The sequence below is a fragment of the Cervus canadensis genome, chromosome X (assembly GCF_019320065.1).
Source record: "Cervus canadensis isolate Bull #8, Minnesota chromosome X, ASM1932006v1, whole genome shotgun sequence".
Taxonomy (NCBI): Eukaryota; Metazoa; Chordata; class Mammalia; order Artiodactyla; family Cervidae; genus Cervus; species Cervus canadensis.
In genome coordinates, this window is record NC_057419.1 from 38,506,723 (window position 1) to 38,511,599 (window position 4,877).

The 4,877-nt window shown below is 56.6% G+C and overlaps 1 pseudogene; it reads right to left on the reverse strand.

Moving 5' to 3' along the window:
• Positions 1-201: 201 nt before the first annotated feature.
• LOC122434638 lies at positions 202-4,156 on the reverse strand (annotated as a pseudogene).
• Positions 4,157-4,877: the final 721 nt, after the last annotated feature.

Genomic DNA, 4,877 nt, shown 5'->3' on the forward strand with positions numbered 1-4,877 from the left:
GCCAACACAGAACACAGACTGGGGGGCTCCGCTTGTCTGATGGCCTGGATGGTAGCAGAGGCTGACCCAGAGTCCCCAACACAGATTCCAGAGGTACTATTCTGGAAAATGTTCTGATGTGGAACAGCTCCCCAGCAGGCCTCCTCCCACTCCCTTAACCCCTACCCTGCAGAGACAGGGAAGAACACAGAACATGAGAAGTCCTTTAATCAAACAATGCTGTGACACTGGGTTAGAGAGGGGGCAAAACAAGGGGCAGAGGATGCCCTGGTGGAGGCAGAACGAGAGTCAACAAGCTTGGCCGCAGCTCGCAGGCCCCAGAAGTAACAGCTGCTCCTCTTGCAGGAAGATATTGGGCTCAACCTGTAAAACAGCAGAGTCAGGGAAGAGCCTCAAGCCAGGGCCAGCCCACAGCCCTGCTCAACACCCAACGTTGTGGGTAGGGGTATGCAGTATGTAACACTCACTTCAAACGATCTGGAACTTGTCAGCCAGGTACCGCTTGGAGGCTGCAACAGGGAAAAGCATAAACAGGTGCTCCAGACAGACGGACACAGAAGCCTGAACCCCTGTCCCCGTGGGGAACCACCTAGCCCTGCAACCTGAAACCCACATACCCCCAGCCCCGATGCAAAGAGCTCTGGGCCTGATCACTCCCCACTACCGGAATTAAATGTGGTGCCATTTCCTAAAAGGAAACATAATGTGCCAGCAGCTCTCAAGCTCAGGGCCACGCCCAAACCTTTCAAAAATTGTCTCACAAACAATCCAACAAGACCCTTAGATGCCACACCAGATGAACAAGTTATCTCTACAAGTCCTATCAGAAGAAGCTCTCTAGGACTCGTCTGGCTGGCAGAGTGTGCATGCAGTCCACACAGTACTTTGCGATTTGTCCACACGCCCAGTTGAATATGCACCACATGCTCCAGGGACAGGCTTGATAGGTTCTCCTCCCCACAGGAATGCTGACCATGGCCCCCTGCACCTGCAGCCCACCTCACCCCAAGGGCCCACCCAAATTCTGCACTAAGAACCCACTTCTCTCTGTCCCTGGTTCCTCATACCAAGTTGCTCCTTAAGGTCATCTATTTCTATCTGTAGCACCAGACACTAGGCCAACAGACACAGGAGGAAGAGAAACGGTTAGTATACACCCGCCTCCCCTCTCCTCTCCCCCGGGCCCTCCATCCCAAAGCCAGGTGTCTAGACTGGCAAGCAAAAGACGTTGCTCAGTGGAAAGGAGATGGGCTCCCTCCCTGCGGTGCGGGATGGGATGGGGGTGGGGGATCCACAGATGTCAGTTGCACTTGGACCCAGATCCCACCATGGGGTTTGGGTGTGCATACCCAGGAGCCAGAAGAAGCTTTACCCGAGGACAGCCCTGCCTTCCACGTCGCTGCGGCTGACTTTTCAGTCTTGGGGGATGGTCAGTTGGTTCCTGGTCACCTGACAGGGAAAGGACACACAATCCAGCTTCCCAGGTACCCGGTGAGGTGGAAAGGCCCAGGACGGGTCTAATGTGAGGTGAGGCAGTACCACCCTCTGCTAGCATTAGGCGTCCCCTGCTCTGTCTGGCAGGCAGCCCAAACCTTCTCTCTGGGCCTGCCCCTCCCATTCCTCAGGGGCAGCGATTTCACCACAATGGTCACCAAAGACTGTGTTTCTGGGTTCGAGTCTCCCAGAGCAGTAGCCACAGCCAGAACCTGGGAGAGCAATGTGGGCAAACAGCACTTCACAGAAAAGGCTATTAGCATACAGGTCGACGCCCAGAGTAGCTGTTGGGGCACTGCCACCGATCACCCCTGACAAACAAATCCCACACAGAAGGTGATGGGGCCAGGTCCAGCCCTGGTGACACCCTGTTTCTCATGGGAGAAGTGGACTGGGAGCAAGGCTGAGCCCCCAGATGAGAGAGAAAGAGTCAGAGATAGAGGTTTCTGCCCTCACCCCTGGCCCCCTCTTCCCACATCAAAACCCAGGACACTCACCTGAGGGGCCAGGCCCTCTGGGCCTGACTTCTCCCTTGTTCATGGCCACGGGCTCTGAGTTTCCTGAATCCTGTGCGCCTCTGATGTTGAGGTTGGCGCCACTGGGTTCTCCATGATGCACCCATGGACAAGATGGCAATGGCCTGTCAGTGGTCAGCTAAAAACAAAGATTCCTCACTGATCTGGAGTAAGGATGTGTGTATGCATGCACGTTTGTGTACCAGTGCATTTATATGTCTATGCCTGTGTGTGTGAGAGCTCATGTGATTCAAGACTGAGCTGAGGCAGGGAACTGGAAAGAGTATTGAAAGGCTGATCTCTTTAGCACATTCCCTGTCAGTCAGCCCCAGGCCAGCAGGCAGAGCTGAGCTGGGGACAGCAGTGTGGCACTGAGAAAGCCTGGGGCCCCTGCAAGGAAGGTTTGGGGAAGAGCTAGGAAGTAGGATTCAAGAAAGTGATGCGTCTAAACACCGAAGCTCTGTGAAGCTTTTAGGGGGTCCCCTCAAATCCATTCAGCTACCAGCTCTCCCTTCCACTCCAGCGGCAGCCTGGTGGAGGAGGCTGGAAACAGACCAAGCGTGGAGAACCAAGCCCAGCACACCCAAAGTGCTACCTTAACGTTTGTCCCTAGTAAAAGGACCCAAATCTGGCATCCTAATGACCCAGTGACCGAGGGCCACCCAATGAAGACCCCTGAGGGATAGAGAGAGGGACAAGGGGTGAAGACCTGTGCCCTGGGGAGGGTAGGAGGCATAAGACTGGGGAGAGAGGAGGGGCCTGGCCTACTCACTTGGCCCTTTGGGAATGGGTCTCTATTTGGGTCGTTGTCTTCTCCAGACACCACCATTACTGTCACCGACTCCCAGGCCTGCCTAGCCACGGGTTTCTTCCCAGCGAAGGTGTGCTTGGACTCTTCCGCCCCCCAAGGGACCAAGGCATACTTCTTGGACCTCCCGAGCAGCGGGATGCCGGAGATTGGGGGGAAGGTGGCCAGTTCCAGGGGAGTGGCCGAGATTCCCTGCCCCCAGGAAGGGAAGGTTCTCCCCAAGGCAGGTTTGGAGACGCCCCCAAGGGATTTCTTCTCCTGAACCCCCTTCCTCCGAGGAGTGGGCTGATGCTACTGCTACTCCCGGGTAGCTGGGCAGGCTGCTGCCCGTCACCCAGAGCACGCTCTGCATTTTCTTAGGGGGAGAGGCGTCATCCCGCTCTGCATCGCCCTGCCTGCCCTCAACCGAAATTAACCCTCGTGGAGCCAAGGACAGGCAAGTGCCTGGCACATTAAGGAGATTCTCCCTGCCGAGAACATTCAAGCGTCTGGGTGTGTTCCCGGGATCCTCGGGTCTGTTTAGCTTCGCCTGGCCTCCGTCTTTGGGATAAATGCTCACCTTCATCAGCTATCTCTCACCGAACACATCAGAGGACTCGGGGTTGGGCAGCAGCCTGGCTGGGCTTTCTGAGGGAGGCCACTGGCGATCCACAGCCATGTTCAACCTACTCTTAGTGCCTCTCTTAGCATTCCCCCAGGCCCGGTCCGCCTTGGGCCCGGCAACCTGGAGAGGGATGGCACCAGCCTGTGCAGTTTCCCCACACCTCTGGGGGCCACCGCCTCGACTCGGGGGACATGCCTTGAGGTCCCAGAAGGCAGACACTTCGCCAACCACGTAGCTCCCCTGGAAAAGGTATCTGCGGGTGTTCAGAACGCTCAGGTCGGTCAGCTGCTGCAGGATGGCTGCCACTGACTCGTCAGCCAGCTGCAGGGCGTCCCCCTGGTCGTCAGCCGGGGAGCCAGGCCGGCCTTCGCGGCCCTGCAGCACCGGCCCTCCTGCTTCCAGCACCTCCCGCTCTGACTTGAAGCCCTCAGGGTCTGGGAAGCCATTTCTGTCCTCACCCTCGCTGCTTTGCGGTGCCCCTGGCTAGGGGCCGGGGCCGGGTCCCCGCGGGGCTGTGGAGCCGGCCTCAAGGCCGCTGGTCTGCTCTCCCTGCTCTGAGCCAAAACCCGCTCCCGAAACAGACACCTCATCATCTGGGGAGCTCATGTCGCGATCTGGGTGGCCGCCGGACCTGGGGCAGTGATGATTTATCAACCGGGTCGCGGTGGCAGCGGTGGTGGTGGTCAGGGCAGGTGTGGTGGGTGGCGTCTGGAGCTCGCCGTCAAGCATGCAGGAGATGGCCGCAAATGACGCGAGGTTTTCAGCGCGCCAGCCCTGCCGCCTCCTCATTGGTCCGGTTCCTGCCAACCAGCACGCGCCTTGTTTGGCCGTCCCCTCGAGGTGTAACCAATGGGGTCGAGAGCCTCCACTGGCTTGCTGCCAATCCCAAGAGCCATCCCGGCAGTTGGCCAGTTGGCAGGTGAAGGTGATGCTGCGGGGATACCTCTGTCAAGCCTCTTGTCCCATCTCCTCCAAGTGCTTAACCATTCCGAGAGTGGGAGAGTTTAGGGGCAAACCTCTGTGGCGGTGGTGCAAGAAATCCATTTGGGAGGTAATTTGGCAGAATCTATGAAAAGCACCTTATACAGCAGAGACCGCATGCCTGGCACTCTTCTAAGTGCTGTTCGTAAATAGTAATGCTTCCTTGTGACACTCCTAGGACTATGGTACTAGTAATTACCAGCCTCTTACAGGTGAGAAAACAGGTACTGAGAGGTTCAGCCACTGACTCACGGTCATTTGGCCCATGGGGATCAGTGGTAGAATTGAAGCCAAGCAATCTGACTCCAGAGTCCTTGCTTTGATCCAAAGATCTAAAAAAGCTATGTTTTCCCCTCTATCAGGAAGTCCACTGCCTGGCACATCTTCTAAAAGTGAGCGTTTATTTCTAAGATCTCTATTTTACTCCATTGGTCTGCTTGTTAATATGGCAGTAACACACATTTTTCATTAGTGT